This window comes from Brachycentrus maculatus, unplaced genomic scaffold (genome assembly GCF_059751285.1).
Source record: "Brachycentrus maculatus isolate JH-2025_06_01 unplaced genomic scaffold, ASM5975128v1 h1tg000313l, whole genome shotgun sequence".
Lineage (NCBI taxonomy): Eukaryota > Metazoa > Arthropoda > Insecta > Trichoptera > Brachycentridae > Brachycentrus > Brachycentrus maculatus.
Window position 1 is genome coordinate 307,645 of NW_028281063.1, and position 20,553 is coordinate 328,197.

Genomic DNA, 20,553 nt, shown 5'->3' on the forward strand with positions numbered 1-20,553 from the left:
AATACATATATGTCAACTCAGATGTATAGACTGAATAAAATGAAATTGAAATACCATAGACTTGTTTTACTAATATCGCCCTATTTACGACAGCGGCCTTGACGTAGTTGGGTAGAAGTTTGACTGTGAAACTGGCGTCACGGGTTTGTTTTCCGCCAATGGATCATTGTCAGACGGGAGGTATATTTACTTTAACATAATCAACCTATAAAGGATTGTATTAGATTGTCACAGAAACGATGGACTTATTTTAATATTGGTAACATTGCTAAATTATTGGCGGCTCTATTTGTTGATGTCCATGTATGGTCCCCACCCCCCCTCCCCTTATATTTGTATTACACAAATGGCAGTATAGTGGTAAATAAACAATCCACACTACTACTATTACAGCTCTATAAACCATAGACAGTAGACCATAGACGTTCAATGACGGAAATTTGATGACGTATGCGAACGCACGTTTTTCGTTTTATTCAAATATCTAAAGTTTAAACCTTCATATCTCCCTTAGTTCTCTACAGATTTCAATAAAAATGTTACCTATAGTCATGTGATTTTTTAAATGAATTTATTAGCCAATAAACCAAGAAGTGACAAAAATCTATTGCTAAATAAATTTAAGAAAGATTTATTTTCAATTGGGGGGTGTTTGGGATGTATTTTTCACATCTATATTCCCCATCCTTGTCCACCTCCATGGTGTAATGGTCCACACGATTCCCAGTGGGGGAGGGGTCAAATATATATAAAAGATTTTTTCCCTGTGACATTTATTCAATATTACCCTTTTAAATGTAAATTCACAGTAAAATCGGGATACAATTTTATATTGTTTCACATTTTCAACAAATTTCGCAACTTAGTTAAAAAAAAAAAATTGCTTAGCAAGAGCAGATCTGTCAGGAAGCCTAGATGCTTCTGTATCAGATCTGGACATGCGGTGGGACAGCTTTCAAAAATATTACCCTGGACTGGTACCTGAAGCGGCAGGCTGATCACCTTTCCTCCTTGTGTTAACAATCTAGATAACACTGCGTTTATATGATGCAGTGCCCTATGCACCATTGGGGTGCAGAAAAGGGTTTTTATATTCCCCATCCTATCTATGAAAGAGGATTACTATTATTATTTTATTGATATTAAAGTTAAAAATCACTAATTTATTTCGACCCCACTGGGAATTAAGCCTGTGTATGTAATCCAGCCATGTAATGTGCGCCTATGTAATCCAGCATGGTAGCCAATCGCGCTAAATGCTAAAACACTACTGAGGCTGACAAAGATTTTCCCATAGATTTAAAATAACCTATTTTAAATACTGATTTGTAATACGGATCTGCGATGCAAATTGATGGGGCAAGTAAACAAGGCTGCAGCCATCTCAGGATGCCTGAAAAATGCTATATGGAAAAATCCTGAGATAAAGATCGGCAGCAAAATCAAGATTTAAAATACTTGTGTTCGACCCATCATGACCTATGGAATCGAAAGTAGGGCAGACACCGTTGGCACAAAAAACGCGCTTAGATTGTCAGAAATGAAGACTCTAAGAAGCATATCAGGCAAGAGTCTTCGATATAGAATAAGAAACGCCAGGATCAGGGAAATATGTGAGATCGAAGATGTCGTTAGGTGGGGAAGGCAACGAAGGAGACAATGGTATGCGCATGTGAGGAGAATGGAACTATACAGACTCTCCCTCATCGCTCTGTACGGCCAACCCCATGGTAGACGCCTCCCGGGCAGACACTAAAGAGATGGATCGATAGCTGGGAATCGGCATCGCCGGAGGCTAATTCCTCTTAAAAACAGGCCACAAGGTCTGAAGAAGAAAAAGAAAATTTATAATATAATAATAAATATTAATATGACTAACACTTTTTTATTGAAAATCTTATATTTTCAGATAATCGACTATTATAGTATAGTATAATCTCTACTTGCATTTTCACCACGAAAAAATCTTCATTTGAATGCTTTTGCCCCCTCTACATGCATTTTTGCCCCCTTTGGCACGAATTGAAAACATTCTTCACAGTCTTCCTTTTTGCGCATAGAGGGTGATGACGCTCCCACCATTTAAAAAAAAAGAAATATTATATTAAAATATCAATTCCATCTTGTACTTTTGTATGGTTTTATTTAAAAAAAAAAGAAAGTAGATCTTGTGGTTCATTATTTTGACGCTAGATGGCTCTATCTCTACTCACCTGCCGCTAATTTCAGGTAAGTCATCTAAACTAATAGGTATCACAAGCTTAGTATAAAAATTTCGGGGAATTAGATATTGGAATATCTTTATCCCTATTACTTCAATATAAACTACCGGAGATAGAAAGAGAGGGCAGGATATGACAGGTGTTAAGATCCGGTTCCATTTTGTGATCATTAAGAACGGATCAATTGAACGATGGATCTTTTTGGTCATTCAGTTATTTGTTCGTCAATTAATTCATTCGCAAATAGATGAAGCAAAGGTTTACTCGTATAAATTGTTTTCAGCAAAAACATTACCACAGTCGTTATGATAAATAAATAATAAAACATAAAATCTTATTTATTTTCTTTTCATGCATTTCCGCTTAGTTTAAAAGGTACTTCTTCTTCTTCTTCTTCTTCTTTTAATCCTTATAAATGAAATAAATAATTTGACAATGTTGGCTAACAATGCATTTAATTACCTAACGTTCAAGTGACTCTGAAATCTAGCTACGGCTTACGCTTATTTTTTTAAAGTTTTATAGCCTATACCTACCTGTGAGAAGGTTTACTCTTTATGTTTAAAGTTAATTTAATTTCATGTAATTGATGAGTGAAACTTCTAGGCAAAAACACACGCTGCTAACAATGCATCTTGGATCGTTAACGAGATTCGTTCTAACTGGGATTCGAATCTCTAGGTATCTGAGCAAATTATTAAGATCTGGTAGTTCACGAACGACCCACGTCGTGTGGTGTATCAGTCAGGAAAAGAAGAGATTAAGTATATATTGTATTGCGCTATCTTTGTCTTTCTAGCTTCGCGCGGAACGTAGAATCATAAAAAAATACTCTGAGCTTACGATCTATATAATGTGTTCTCAATGAACTAAACAACTTTTTTTTTAGAATTTTACTGTCAGTTCGCGACTGGTTCACGAAGTTTGCTGGAGTCTGTTGAGCTAATGTAGAAGGTGTCATCTATGAAAGTTGATATTATATCCGCTGTGACATACTTTTGACACGTCCGGCAGAGAACACGCGTTATATTGTGCATTAAAAACAAGTAAAATCGTTGTGCAGTGCTTCGAAAGTTACTCGGTAAATAATAATTTTCTAAAAGTGTTACTAGCACTTTGTTGTGAACTTGTGATTCAGGATACCAATTCATTTCGTGATCTCACGAATTTCACGGAACAATGGAATAAAAAGTCAGTTCTTTAAGGTTTAAATAAATTACTTTTTAACGTAAATACAAATTCTATCATGTCTAGATTTTATACATATATATTTACATGAATATTATTGAAATCCGACTGAAGTATATATGGGTTTTTGTGTTGCGCTGTTTTTGCTCAATATTCACACGAATCTGTGACATAAATCCGCGGTTTTTAATTAATTTATGGTAAGTTTATTCATGAATAACAATAATGTAATTATTTCGTCGAAACCGAGAAAAAATTACTTACTATAAAAATATTGTACAGTGCATGTTCGTTATTCGTTTTCCTCTATATTCGTACAACTCTTAACAAACTAACTATCACGCCGCTTCTTCGCAGGAACAGGCAGAGATAATAGAACGCCGCACCACTCTGTCTTTGTGAACATTATTCGTCTCTTCCACATTCATGCATCTCCTCATACATACCCCCTGATTATTTCGACTCCTGACCCGATTGCTTTAAAATATTTGACATGCCTGATCGTGCCAAATTCTCATCGGTCTTCCTCTGCATATTCCAACTACATTCGCCTAATAAATTTGTTTTATTGTTCTTTCCTCACTCATTTGTTCCACATGTCCAAAAGAACATAGAGTTGGAAAATTAAGGATGAAAGTAGACTAAATGCAGTCGAAATGAGATCTCTCAGACGAATGTGCGGCAAAACGATGTATGATAGATGTTCGAATGGTGAAATAAGGAAGGAATGCAAAGCTGAGATAAGCATTATCGATAAAATTAAGAAAGGTGTGTTGAGATGGTTTGGGCATGTCGAACGAACGAGTGAGGAAAGAATGGTAAAACAAATTTATGATGCAGATGTACAAGAATGTTCGAATATGGAGCAGAGGAAGACCGAGTAAAACTTGGCATGATCAGGTATGTCGAATACTCGAAAGCGGTCGGGTCAGGAGTCGAAATAATCGGCAGGTATGTATGTATAACATAATTGATGATCAAGTTAACACCGCATCGATCCGTGTCCTATGCATCATCTATGTGCGGATAGTGTCATAGAATTTCTATAGAATAAATAATTCGGTATTCGTGCAACTCGTAATTTGTACGATTCTTGGAACTATAATTGTGTACAAATAGCGGGGTTTTCCGCTATATTTGCTGTTAAATCCTATTTTATATCGTGGAAGTTCATTTTCTACGTTTACAAACATTGCTTAAGTATATTTATCAAGTTGACGATATTAAAAAAGTTTACTAACGAAGTAATATCGTAATACTTGTTGCATCCATTACAAATTGTCGCCCAGTTTCGAGTTTTGTAATGAAAATGTTGTATTTTCTCACGACAAACCGGATTTGGAAAAGAATGCCCCTCAAACTGGTATTTCTGTATTTTAATAACTTACAACTCGAGATTTTTTTAGTATTATCATTTTCAATCAGAAAAGTTAGAATTATAAATATTGATTATTGAAAAGAATGAAATAAAAATAAAATAAAGAAAGAAATTTTAAAATGGCACATTTTTTAGCATTGGTCGCATTAATACCATTTTCTATTTCATTTCCATGAAAATTCAAATAATAAATGGTATTTTTATATATATATTTTTAATGCATATTTAAAAATAAATTGCTGATACTTTGAGGTACATTTTATAAAATAAATAAAATACAATGGTTGTCTTTAAAGCGGGATATTTGGTAGCCTGTCCTTTAAACACAAGTAACATTTGGCTTTAATGATTTTTTTGTTTAAAACACCATTTTCACCATTGTCAAAATACGTTTTTCTTGGAAATAAATATATGGTTTTGAAAACCACTTTATAACTTTTATTTTTGCTACCATTATTTTACCATATAACAATCGGTTTCGACAAGCACCTTGTCTTCTTCAGACATTATTCTACAAAATTATGTATTTAAAAAATGTATATACACCTACGTAGTGTAATGGTCAGCACGCTCGGCTACCGTTCTGGAGGTCCCGGGTTCGATTCCCAAGGGGGGTAAAATAAATATAAGTGATTTTTTTCACTTAATATTTATTTAATATTACCCTGGACTGGTACCTGAAGCGGAGGGCTGATCACCTTTCCTTCATGTGTAAACGATCAAGATAACACTGCGTTTATATGACGCAGTGCCCTATGCACCATTGGATGCGGATAAGGGTTTTATTTTATTACATATCATATATAAATTTACATAAAAATAGAATTTACAGCTTATTGAGTGTGTCCAAATACTTGCTCACAAATCTGGATTATCTCCAATCAGGAGTTATTTTTTATATTATTTTTGACATCTCAACATAGATGGAGAAGAATATGGAAGTCTGGGCATTTACGGGCCTTATAAAAGTGTTTCTGCTCAGTAAAAAGCTTCTTTCATCTCACCATAGATGTTTCTAGTGAAATTCTAGTCAATTCAAGCTATATGTTTCGAAATCGAACAATAAATACAGAAGTTCCAAGAATTTGAGTAATGTGGTTGTCAATCATGGGTAGAATTGGTGAATGTTACACGTGTGCTAATTTAAGTGATCACTTAAATTAGCCTATGACGGCGGTAAGCCCCGTAAATGCCCAGACTTCCATATTCTTCTTCATCTATGATGAGATGTCAAAAAATAGGATTGTTAATTGATTTGTTTTAGTTTTGTAATCTGTACGAGTGAAGATCAAAGAGCTGGTCACTGCACAAGTATGTGGGAGGGGTTATAATGTATGGATCACGGCATTATTATGTAATTCCTATTTTTATTGACACTGTAGGATACAGTATCGAACAGATTAATTGAAACAAAACTTTTTGCTGTTGTATTTTCGTAAAAAACTTTTGTAAAATCTTTTGTTTATTAGTTAGGTAACAAATTATTATTTAATATGATCTCGTTTGGGCTCAATCAAAGACTTTACTCTTCTTGGCATCTATTATATAAGGTTTTGGCACGTGGCTGCCTTTTTTTTGTTTCGAAACCGTACCTGAATTATGGACAAAATGAGCTTTTCCACCGTGGTGCAATCAATTTTGGAGAGCCGATTCTTACAGATTGCTGATAGATTTTCAATTAGGTTTATGTCTGACAAAATTCTTGAGCAGTCCATTTTCCAGAGCGTTTTTGTGTGAACATTTTTTTTTGATTTGTGGCAGGGGGTTAAATCCTGCTGAAATATTTCATTACCCATATAAACCTTCGTTTTTGTATCTCTGGTAGTATCTTTTCCAGTAGAATTGGGTGATACTTCTCGCTATTCATCATCTCAGTCACTGAAAGAAGCAGCCCTGGTCCATAATACGAGGAACACTCCCCAAACATTTTTTAGAGGGTGTTGAATATACTAAAAAAAATTGTTTCAATTAATCTGTTCGATACTGTATATCTGGAAAATGGACCATTGCAATTATTGCTTTAGAATTAGATTTTTAACATACAGTATACGAATGTATAGCTCTCTTTCTTATTCCCTCTACGTTATATCTTTCTTCTCTCTCATGTAACGATATGTGCCTAATAAACGTGACGCGTCATTGAATTTTCACTCTCAATTCTCGCCCAATAATCGATTATCGAATCGCATTTTAGAAGTTCAACTAAAAATATATAAGTATTTTAAAACATTAGGAAGAAAAGTGAATTCAGAATATGAATGTATCGATTTATAATATAGTATACAAATGTATGGCTCTCCTTCTCATTCCATCTACGTTATATCTTTCGTCTCTATCATGTAACGAAATGTGCCTAATACACATTGATTATTGAAAATAATGAAATAAAAACAAATGAAAGAAATAAAATTAAAATAAACAAAGGAATTTTAAAATGCCACATTTTTTATCATTGGTCGTATTAATACCATTTTCTATTTCATTTCCATGAAAATTTGAATAATAAATGGTATTTTATATATATTTTTTAATGCATTTTTAAAAATGAATTGCTGATACTTTGAGGTACATTTTATAAAGATCAGGGCTGTTTAGAGCTGCCCGAGACAAGGACAATTACTCTCAAATATTAGTCATCTTCAGGGAACCTGACATGACACGCACAGAAGAAGAAGATTTATTCATTCACCGGGCTAAATGCTCCAATTTAATACAAATTGCTAGACCTACCTCCAAGTCGGTAGCTACTAGAAAATTTCTCGTGATCACTCACTCACCGCAAATGTAATGATACAGTACTAATTCAATAACATACTTTTGTCCATTCTTACGTAAACGATGAAATCATATGTATTTATGAAATTACCATCACATACATATATTTTGCATAAGTTTTTCCAAGTACCGTAGAACGGGGCTACTTGAACTTTGATGTGTTACTTGAGCCCAGTACAAAAAAATATTTAGATCTGTCTTTGGTCTACAATAATGAACGTATCGACATGATGCATTGTTCCCCTGACAGGTGACACTTATTGACACAGTATGTTCATTATTGTAGACCAAATACAGATTTAAATCTCTTTTTTGTACTGGACTTTTTGTATTGATGACCAAATACAGATTTAAATCTGCTTTTTGTAATCAAAGTTCAAGTAGCCCCGTTCTACGGTATAATACTGTGTTATGTTTGTGAAACTATTGTTTTATAGTTTATTTAAAAATAATAATAAAACCCTTCTCCGCACCCCAATGGTGCATAGGGCACTGCTTCATATAAACGCAGTGTTATCTTGATCGTTTACACATGAAGGAAAGGTGATCAGCCCTCCGCTTCAGGTACCAGTCCAGGGTAATATTGAATAAATATTTCAGTGAAAAAATCACTTATATTTATTTGACCCCCCCTCGGAAGCGAACCCGGGACCTCCAGAACGGTAGCCGAGCGTGCTGACCATTACACTACAGAGGCGGATTTAGAGTACGCTAACTAAAGTAAACTAAACTGAGGTCAAAGTGGTATTACACAAAGTCAACGATGAATGATAAGGAAAGTGTAATATTACCATACCACAAAGTTAACAATGCTTTTAATGTACAAAATATAAACTGAGGTTCACTTAAAATGTTGTAAATAAATAAACTGGTCGAATTATAAGCTAAAATAATAAAATGAAAAAGATTTTTCTGTGGCGTTTCTCATGTATGTGATTATAATCCAGGATTCGGATCTCACATACTAATACAAGAGTTTCTACTCAATAAAGAGGTTTTTTCATCTCACCATAGATGTCTCTAGTGAAATTCTAGTCATTCAAGCACTTTGTTTCGAATTTGAAAAATATATATACTTAAATAGAAGTTCCAATAACTTGAGAAGCGTGGTTGTCAGTCATGGGTAAAATTGATGAATTTATTTTTTATTTTTTAACATCTCATAAAAGATGAAGAAGAATATGGAATTCTGGGCATTTACGGGGCTGACGACCGTCATAGGCTGGTTTAAGTGATCACTTTACACACGTGTAACATTCACCAATTCCACCCATTATTGACAACCACACTACTCAAATTATTAGAAGTTCTATATATATGAACCAATTTAGAAACCTTTTTCTTAAATCACTAGAACTTCACTAGAGACATCTATTGGTGAGATGTAAAGAAGCTTTTTACTAAGCCGAAACTCTTATATTAGTATGTGAGGTCCGAATCCTGGATTATAATCACACACATATGAGAAACGCCAGAAAATACCATTTTCATGTTTATTATTTAAGCTTATAATTTGACCAGATAATTAATTTAAAACATTTTGAGTGTGTCCAAATACTTGTTCACAAAATCTGGATTATCTCCAATTACAGGAGTTATTTTCATATTATTTTTTAACATATGATGTTAAAAAATAATGTGAAAATAACTCCTGTAATTGGAGATAATCCAGATTTTGTGAACCAGTATTTGGACCCATTAAAAATGTTGAAAATTGATTAATGTTACACGGCCGTAAGCCCCGTACATGCCCAGACTTCCATATTCTTCTTCATCTATGTTGAGATGCCTTTAGTATTGATATATCATCCGTAGGAGGAACAGTCCAGTGTCTGATGGAATGAATAATATTAATATTGTGAAAAATTAAAATCTAGCTACAATTTTATATACATTACCTTAGTTTCGCGCTTATGTGCGTTTGAATCTCTTCATACAAAAGCGAGTATACCGTTTTTTTTTCATTTTGTCATCGGTCAAAGTCGGTCGCCACATTATAGAATGCTGATGTAGCAATTTGTTGACATGTCGCTCACTCCTTTCAACAACGTCATATATCAAAAAACTTGATTTTTCGGGAGATCGTTTTAAAACATTAAAAATATAATCAATTGTATTAAAAATAAATATCAAGCCACTATTGAACTTTTTGCTGTTCAACAGGTCTTTTTAGGTAAAACCTGAATGTTTTTACTCCATTTGAAAAATATTTTGTGTTTATAAAAAAAAAAAAATAAACAATAAACCTTTTTCAAAATGCAAAAACAACGCTTTCTGCCCTGTAGCGGGCAAATATTAAGTTAAAAATATGCTGCTTTTGCTGGCATATAGTACATTTTTTTGGGCATTCCGAAAACATGCACAACTGAAAATTGACGATTTTTGATATAATAATAAAATAATGATAATATATTTTTATTTCAGCTTAACTAAGTGGTGAGTGCAATATATAGTCAGCCATATATGTTTTACAACATTTTATAAAATGAAATTTTAATAACAATAATAATTAAAATATGACGTTTTGAAAGGAGTGAGCGAAGTAACACTCAAACACGACAAAATCCACATCACATTTTCTCGCTACAGTCACAACTGAAAATTGACGACTTTTGATATATCGCTCACTCCTTTCAAGAACGTCATAAATCAAATATCGTGAATTTTGAGTTGGGCATGTTTTCGGAATGCCCAGAAAATGTACTATATCCCAGCAAAAGAGGCATATTTTAAACTTAATATTTATCCGCTACAGGGTATAAAATTTTGTTTTTGTATTTTGAAGAAAAGGTATTGTTTAATTATTTTTTTAAATATAATATAATATTTTTCAAATGGAGAAAAAACCTTCAGGTTTTACCTAAAAAGGTTTGTTGCATAGTAAAAAGTTCAGTAAGTGGTTTCATATTTATTTTTAATACATTGTATTATATTTTTCAACTTTAAAAACGTTCTCCTAAAAAATCAAGTTTTTTGATTTATGACGTTCTTGAAAGGAGTGAGCGATATGACGTTGTTGAAAGTAGTGAGCGATATGTCAATATTGTGCGATCCACAAATGGCATTATATCTACAAATATGGTTTAGTTATTATAAGGGACACCCCTTTACACCAATTAGTCCGTTATAACGAGGTTTTACTGTAATTGTGTTCTCTGGTCCATTCGGAGCCTGCTAGTAAAGCACAAAACGCACAGAAAAACACGGCAATGTTGCAAATCGCTTCACTAAATTGCGACACGATCATATTATCTTAATCGCTTACTTGTGTACTGTCTTGCAGCAATTTATGACCAGGATTAAATATTAAAACATTTCGTCACATCTTGCGGCTGCAGAAGGCCGAAAAAAGACTTACCCACTTAATTTTTTTCTCTGTAGGAATGGATCACTATCAGACAGGAGGAATATCTAATTTAACATACTCAACCTATTAAGGATTGTATTAGACTCGTTTTGTGTTTATAACAGCCGATATATTTAATATTTTTATTCATCATTTTCTTTTGGAAAATTCGCCTTCGTAAATACGTTGTTTTCGTAAGTTGGTAATGAATGACGTCACAGAAACGATGGACTTATTTTAATATTGGTAACATTGCTTATATTATTGGCGGCTCTATTTGTTGATGTCTATGGTCCACCCTCCTCTCATATTTGTATAAAACAAATGGTAGTGTAGTGATAAACAAACAGTCCACACTACTACTATTACAGCTCTATAAACTATAGACAATAAACCACATGACGTCATAAAACGTTAGATGACGGAAATTTGATGACGTATGCGAACGCAAGTTTTTCGTTTTATTCAAATATCTAAAGTTTAAACCTTAATATCTCCCTTAGTTCTGTGTTCCGGGTTCGATTCCCAGGGGGGGGGTCAAATAAATATAAGTGATTTTTTCACTGTAATATTTATTCAATATTACCCTGGACTGGTACCTGAAGCGGAGGGCTGATCACCTTTCCTTCGTGTGTAAACGATCAAGATAACACTGTGTTCATATGAAGCAGTACCCTATGCACCATTGGGGTGCGGATAAGGGTTTTATTATTAGTTCTGTAGAGATTTCAATAAGAATTTCGATAGTCTTGTAATTTTTCATATTAATCTATTAGCCAATAAACCAACATCGTGACAAAAATCTATTGCCATTATGTTTTTAGACGCTCGCAGAAATCATTACGCATAAAAAGACAGTTTTTGACAAAGGCCAATGAGTTGGTTTTGCAATACAGGTATAACAACAGAAATTGCTAGTTACTTCATTCCATTTCTAACCTTAAGAGGTGAGTTGACGTGCGACAGTAATGATGCCCGCTAAGGGCGTTGGTCCACTACACGGAATTACTCAGAATTTTACCGTCCGGCACGTCAGTTAGCGTTTGGCTTGAATTGGCTTGTGTTTTTGCCCATCTTTCTTCGGATCGGTGCGTGAACACGTTGCGGGTAAATTCGATCACGCTAAACTGTCGTAGTCGCTTTCATTTTTCAAAACTGGACTGCCGGACGGTCAAATTCAAATTCAAGTGTCGTACTGTTTGGCTAGTGAGAGATGTTTAATTTTTCATTAATCGATTCGGCAATCAATTTTTATTTTATGTATTAATTTTAATTTATGTATTAATTTTAAATCAAACACAGATTTATTGAGTCTACTAAGTTGTATTTTATTAACAAAAACACATAAAAAATTATATTGTGACAATTGTTTCGCCTTGTTAGGGCATTATCAAAACGCCAAATCAATAAATAAATCAATTTTTAATTAATGTTTTACTCACAACATTTTAAGTGTTTCCAAATACTTAGTCACAAATCTTGATTATATCCAATTATAGGAGTTATTTTTTATATTATTTTTTTGACATCTCAACACAGATGAAGAAGAATATGAAAGTGATGAATAATATGTATAAAGAATATGAAGTCTGGGCATTTACGGGAATCACACTTTACACACGTCTAACGTTCACCAATTCTACCCATGATTAACAACCACACTACTCAAATTTTCGAAATTTTTATGTATCGTAGTCGTACAGGAGAAAGTGACCAACTACCAAAACGTAAAATGTTCAGGAAAGCCATTTAAGTCACTTTTGCTTGGTAAGAAAATAAACATCAATGCAGTTAGTCATTTTTACCAAGTCAATATACATACATGCATTATACTTCCAAGTTTAAAATCCTTTGGGATTTTTTCAGGGCAATATTAAGCTAGTAAGAAATCAAATAGTCAATGATCACGTTTTTGTAAAAACAATGTGCTCGGTCACTTTCTCCTGTATAACTAAGATATATATGATCCAATTTCAATTTCAGACTTCCATATTCTTCTTCATCTATGTTGAGATGCCAAAAAATAATACGAAAAATAACTCCTACAAAATGTTATTTCTATCATACATCATTGCATTCAGTCTACTTCCATCCTTCTTTTGCCAACTCCGTGCTTCACTTCCATATATTAGGGTTATTATTTTATTTATAGTTAAATTTTGTTGAAATGCGCTCCCTCAGACGAATGTGTGGAAAATCATTGTATGACAGAATTAAAAACGACGATATTAGAAAGGAATGTAAGGCTGAACGAGGGATAATTGAAAAGATAAGAAAGAGCTCTTTGCGGTGGTATGGACATGTGGAGCGAATGGATAGCGAGAGAATGACTAAGAAAATATATGTGGCGAATGTGAGAGGGAAAACAGAACGTGGACGACCGAAAAAGACTTCATGTCCAAACCATCTCGACACATCTATCCTAATTTTATCGATAATGCTTGTCTCAGCCTTGCATCTTTCCTTATTTCACCATTCAAACATCTATCATACATCCTAATTAAAATAATAAAAACAGAACGAGGACGGCCAAAATACGGGAGACGGGTGATGGCACGATCAGATCAATCAGAACCTAAAATCTGGCGGTGTCAAAAGTCTGCGTAATCGGAGGGCATGTATGACTAGATGTATGGATGTGAAGGAGGCGAGGAGTGTATGTCAGGACAGAAGAGTGTGGCGTTCCATCCTCTCTGCCTACCCCTGCGGGGAAACGGCGTGATGGTAGTAGTAGTTAAATTTTGTAGACTGGCCTCTTAATTTGGAGAAAGGAAATTACTCAAACGCATCGCTAGTTTTGTGTTCTGTGTTTTCAGGCCAAAAGTACTCTGTGGCTTATGTCATTCTCCGAGATAATGGAGACATATTAATCTGTGACGTATCCACGTGTGTTCATGTGTGATCACGAAGAGACTTCGTGCAGGTAGAAACAATAAAAAATTAAAACGAGCAAAGAAGAAGACGAAAAGTCGAGATGTATTATTATTTTTGAAATACGAAAGTGATTAATTAAAACAATCCTTATCATTCATCGTTCATTTTGTGTAATACCACTTTAAAAAATACTAATTCTTGACTACCGGTTTCGGAATAATAATTCCATCATCAGGTCATTAAAATGAAATTGTTACGGTATGACATTTAAACAAAAATAAAATTTTGAAAGAGAGAAAGAAGACAGATAAATCACAATGGGAATATTTTTAAAAGCGGATTGAGGTTAAATTGAATGTGAATGAGTTAAGAAATAACAGTAAAACAAATTTATGAGGCGAATTTGCTTGGAAATAGGAGCAGAGGAAGACCGAGGAAAACTTGTCACGACTAAGTATTTAAAATATTTGGGAGTGGTCAGGTCTAGAGTCCGAATAATAACGAGATGCGTGAAAAGGCGAAGAATGCTTGCAAAGACAGAATGGTCTGGCATTCTATGCTCTCTGCCTACTCTGCTTGGCGTAGTGGTCAATCAGTTAGATATAAGTTAGAATAAGTTTTTTTTTGTGTTAAACAGGGCTTATAACCTGTCATTGGCTGGTTTATTTGAATATCAGCTGTTTTGAGAATTGGAATATGTAACGATATGGATTTAAAGTGGACTCTTTTCATTACAAGGTCAAATTTTAACTGGTTTTGTGAATTCGGACGTTAGCCGGTAAAGTTGTTGATCTTCTTAGAGTAATGCAGTAGGGTGATGTCTCACATAACGAATGTCTCGCGTAACGAACTTTTTGTTCACTATGTGACTCACACAACGAATATCGCTTCACACAACGGACTGTATCGTATTTTAATTGCCATTCCAACGCTTGAAGGTCACACGCAGTTAATGCACTTGAAATTGAACGTTTTTTTAAACCCTTTGACTACCAAAATCCGATATATCGGCTTTCGATACTCTAGCTAGAAATACCGTCGGATCTGACGTCATGATTTATAAAAGTATCAGATACATTTTGTGACATTCGTACAACGAACCAGCTCATGGAACGAATTAAGTACGCTATGCGGGACATCACCGCATATCCAGTAGTTATTATTACAAAGTTATTTATAATATTAATTTACGAGTATGTTAGTTACTGGTCAAGTCAGGTTTTATATCGAGGTCGCGACCTATATAAATATAATAAAAAGATCTAGAGTGACTACCACACGATTTTCTAGTTTTTATTTAAAAAAATGTCATTACATCCACGCTGACTTTCGTTACACATTATTTTGCAAACTAATGTTTACACATGTCATTATTCTTATGTAATATTTGGCATTAAGTTTTTGCTGTCCATCTTTTCATACGAGATATTGAGTCATTTTCTTTACAGCATCATAAAAATTCTACGTCACATACTTATGTGTTGCCGATAGCATATCGATGTATGTCCAAAATCAAAAATAAAATCTCCTTCTGCTGGTGAATATTTCTTGAATTTATTTTGCAATAGATTTTTGTCACGACGTTGTTATGAAAAATCAGACTATCGATAACATTCTTTTTGAAATCTGTAGAGAACTAAGGGAGATATTATGGTTTAAACTTTAGATATTTGAATAAAACGAAAAACGTGCGTTCGCATACGTCATCAAATTTCCGTCATCGAACGTTTTATGACGTCATATGGTTATTGTCTATGGTTTAAGGAGTTGTAATAGTAGTAGTGCGGATTGTTTATTTACCACTATGCTACCATTTGTGTTATACAAATATGAGCGGAGGGGGGATGGGAGGGTGGACCACAGACATCAACAAATAGAGCCGCCAATGATTTAGCAATGTTACCAATATTAAAATAAGTCCATCGTTTCTGTTACGTCATTCATTACCAACTTACGAAAATAACGTATTTACGAAGGCGAATTTTCCACAAGAAACTGATGAATAAAAATATTGATTATATCGGACGTAATAAACACAAAATGAGTCTAATAAAATCGTTTATAGGTTGAGCATGTTAAATTAGATATTCCTCATGTCTGATAATGATCCATTGGCGGGAATCGAACCCACGACGTCAGTTTCGCAGTCGAGCGTCTACCCAACTACGCCACGGCACCTCGGCTGTCCAAATTTAAAACACAGTAAGGGACATTTTTTTGTAGTACGTTTTTTTTTGCATTTATGGACTAAGTAGACTCTACTTAGTCCAAAAATGCAAAAAAAACCTACTACAATAAAATGTCCCTTACTGTGTTTTAAATTTGGACAGCCGACCTGCCATATATCATTAATCTCATGGCGCTGTACACATGAGTTCACAAGAGCCATCTATGTTGGATTGAGATAGCTTTCATTTTTATATTTGTGTTGTGTATACGAAAGCAATGATTGATCGTATTAACGAGTTCTAAGACATCCGTGTACTTTCGCTAGACGCTGATTGTGAGAATTGAGAAAAAAATGTTCTCGAAATGGAAGATGGATTGGTAGGCGTGCTCGACCAATCATTATTCGTATCCGATTATTATACATACTCGTATAAATTGTATATTTATACAGCTCTTAAAAACATAATGTCTTAAAAATGTACGAAAAATGATAAATCCACTATTATAACGTTTTTTCCATAATTTTAATTTTATTTATTTAAACAAATTACATATTTAAGTCCAATATACTATAATCCATATTATTTTTGACATCTCATCAAAGATGAAGATGAATATTGAAGTCTGGGCATTTACGGGGCTGACGACCGTCATAGGCTGGTTTAAGTGATCACTTTACACACGTGTAACATTCACCAATTCTACCCATTATTGACAACTACAGCATTTCCATATAATAAATATAAAAATGATATTTTCTGGCGTTTCTCATGTGTGTGATTATAATCCGGGATTCGGACCTCACATACTAATATAAGAGTTTCTGCTCAATAAAAAGCTTCTTTTCATCTCACCAATAGATGTCTCTAGTGAAGTTCTAGTGATTCAAGAACAATGTTTCAAAATTGGTTCATATATATAGAACTTCCAAGAATTTGAGTAGTGTGGTTGTCAATAATGGGTAGCATTGGCGAATGTTACACGTGTATAAAGTGATCACTTAAACTAGCCTATGACGGTCGTCAGCCTTGTAAATGCCCAGACTTCTATATTCGTCTTCATCATTGACGAGTCGTCAAAAATAATATGTATTATAGTATATTGGACATAAATATGTAATTTGTTTAAATAAATTAAATTAAAATTATGGAAAAAACGTTAAAATAGATGATTTATCCTTTTTCGTAAAGTTAATTTTTTTATACAATTTCTACTTAATACAATCTTGTAATTTTATTTGCGCTGAGCCTCTCTTAAAAAGAGACTGAGTTCTTGTACTTGGAGAGGGACTTTTTTGTTTTTGATAGTATCATGTTTTACATTTGTTTTAAAAATTACCGAAGGACATATATTTTTATGCGGTACAAGGGAGTTATCTTGTTTAGTTTTCTATTGTAAGGTCTGTATATGTTTGTAATGTTCGTTAAGTTTATTTTTTACTCTGTTTGTCTTATATATTTTTAATTTCTTAAGTGAGACTGTTGAATTTTTTTTATTAATTAGTTAATAATTATTTTTATTATAAAACACCATTTTGTAAGCAAACTGCACACTTTAGTGCACCGATGTCTGTTGATTCGAGACGTTGGATCGTACTTTGGTTGGATCCATTATTTGCGTAACAAGTTCCCGGAAGTGCTTTAGAGCAGTCGCCAGACCGGAACCAGGATATGGCGTGGCAATCTGCCTCATCTCAACTTTGTTTACTTACCTCCATATTCCTACAGACAATCGTGAAAAGTTTGCATGCGAGTTCAAGGACAAATTCTCACAACAAAATGTTCAACCAAGTTATGGGGCCTGGAAAAAAACTGGGAAAGCGTATTAAATTTATATTTTGACTTATCAACATAGGTCAAGAAGAATATGGAAGTCTGGGTACTAACAGGGCTATGTATTAGGCTGGTCAAGTGATCACTTTACACAGGTGCAACATTCACCATCTACCCATGATTAAAAACCATACTACTCATTTTTTTTGAAACTCCTACATACTTATATTAGTGTCGCCTACTTTCAAAATCCGCCAGATCCAATTTTATAAGATTTAAAATAAATACTCTATCGGAATGCCAATTGTGGGTTTTATTGTTTAAAAAATTTATATAAGTACTTGAAAACCCTGATAAAAATACTTAAAACAGCGTTGTATTTCAAATTCCGATATATTCATGAAACTTGCCTTCTGACCCATATTGGCCAATCAGAGAGCGGGGATAGGTTAAAAATTAAGATGACGTCATTATCAGTTTGTGACTCGTGTTTTTTTTTTTAATACTGAAAAACTTTCCAAAAAATGGGAAAATTCACTATTTTATAATATTTTATCTAAAGATAGACAAATCTTTGAAACATAAATGTTACCCGGAGAATTTGGCATTTTTTGTAAAATCGACTTATATGGATCTGGCAGATATTGAATGTAGGCGACACATATCGCTCACTCCTTTCAAGAACGTCATAAATCAAAAAACTTGATTTTTCAGGAGAACGTTTTTAAAGTTCAAACATAAAATACAATGTATCAAAAATAAATATCAAGCCACTTATTTAACTTTTTACTGTGCAATAGATCTTTTTAGGTAAAACCTGAATATTTTTTCTCCATTTGAAAAATATTTAGTATATTTTAAAAAATAATTAAACAATACCTTTTCTTCAAAATGCAAAAATAACACTTTCTCCCCTGTAGCGGGTAAATATTAAGTAAAAAATATGCCGCTTTTGCTGAGATATAGTACATTTTCTGGGCATTACGAAAACATGCACAACTCAAAATTGACGATTTTTGATTTATGACGTTCTTGAAAGGAGTGAGCGATATCATTAATCTCATGATATATGAGTTCATGAGATTAATGATATATGTACATATGAGTTCACATCAGCCATCTATGTTGGATTGGGAAAGGTTTCAATTAGCAGAGACCCTTTTACTTGAACCCCGGATTATTTTTGCATATTGGGATTAGCCTTAAAACATGATTATTTGTGCAGCTTATAATTTGATCAGATGTTTATATTAAAATTGTGAGTGTGTCCCCAAATACTTATTCAAAAATTACGGTTTTTCTCCGTTTTTTTTTTTAAATCTCTAAATGGAAAACAAAAAATATACAGTGTAGGAAAACCTTAAAAACATCATAAAAAAACTGTTGTATTCAATTTTTTCCCAAGACTAAATACAAAATTTGGTGAAATCCATGCCAAAACGTATTGAAGCAGTAAAAAAAGGAGGAACAACAAAATAGGTTCTCATTTTGTTAATTTTTTATAATTGTTAGTATTATGTTTAAAAAAACCCTTACCGCACCCCAATGGTGCATAGGGCACTGCTTCATATAAACGCAGTGTTATCTCGATCGATTACACATGAAGGAAAGGTGATCAGCCCTCCACTTCAGGTACCAGTCCAGTGTAATATTGAATAAATATTAGAGTGAAAAAATCACTTATATTTATTAAACCCCCCTGGAAATCGAACCCGGGACCTCCAGAACGGTAGGCGAGCATGCTGACCATTACACTACGGAGGCGGACAATAGTATTAGTAGTAATATATAGTATTATATAGTATTATATAATACTATATATAGTAGTATAGTAGTAATATATAGTATTATGTGCCTATGTAATTATATTTTAAATAAATGTGGTTTTTAAAATTGTATGTCCGCCTCCGTAGTGTAATGGTCAGCACGCTCGGCTACCGTTCTGGAGGTCCCGGGTATTCCCAAGGGGGGTAAAATAAATATAAGTAATTTTTTCACTGTAATATTTATTCAATATTACCATGGACTGGTACCTGAAGCGGAGGGCTGATCACCTTTTCTTCATGTGTAAAACTATCATGATAACACTGCGTTTATAAGACACAGTGCCCTATGCTCCGTTGGGGTGCGGATAAGGGTTTTAATAATAAAATTATATGAGCATTTTTGATTTTTGTGCGGAAAACTCGAAATTTTACAAATTAAGTATAAAATTATGAAAAAACATTTTTTGGTAACTTTTTGGTGTGTCATCTTCAAACAGTGTGGTTAAATAATAAACTGAAAAGCTATCAATGAATACCTATTTTTTTTTATTTAAAAAACTGATATTTTCACTCTGGAAACGTTTGAGTGCTCGCTACTGCATGTATTATGTAATTATGATATTGTTCGTAGTTCGGCTTGTATTAGACACAAGCTTGTACCTTATGTGTTACGTCATCGCCGGATAGAACCTTTTGATAATATAACGCATCGATGATTCCTCGTTCTTAGTTTTTTTTTCGTTTTCGCTGCTATTACCTTGTGCGCATGCGTGAAGCGCTAAAACTATGCGATGAAAAGAAAATAAAAAAATCATCTCGATGTATTAAATTTTTCAATTTGCAATTTTCATGTTCCTTGATGTGATTATGTCTTCTTCGTCGATGTTGAGATGTCAAAAACGTCATTTAACGAATAATAGGCGTTAATCATCTTTCTATGGATCGCTGTGTGCACTTGAACTCTGCATTTCTCTTTGTCAGAGTCATAGTCTGTAATACATCGCTCACTCCTTTCAAGAACGTCGTAAATCAAAAATCGTAAATTTTCAGTTGTGCGTGTTTT

At 33.7% G+C, this 20,553-nt stretch overlaps 1 protein-coding gene across 2 annotated transcripts in view; it reads left to right on the plus strand.

The window, feature by feature from the left end:
- Positions 1–3,123: 3,123 nt before the first annotated feature.
- LOC148304533 (uncharacterized) overlaps positions 3,124–20,553 on the plus strand; it is a 38,992-nt gene continuing 21,562 nt past the window's right edge. The window contains exon 1 of one of the 2 annotated variants that reach the window (XM_088268143.1): positions 3,124–3,303. The gene's annotated coding sequence lies outside the window, so the exon portion shown is untranslated. Of the gene's footprint in view, positions 3,414–20,553 lie in introns of both variants that reach the window. The other variant, XM_088268142.1, reaches the window with a different exon arrangement.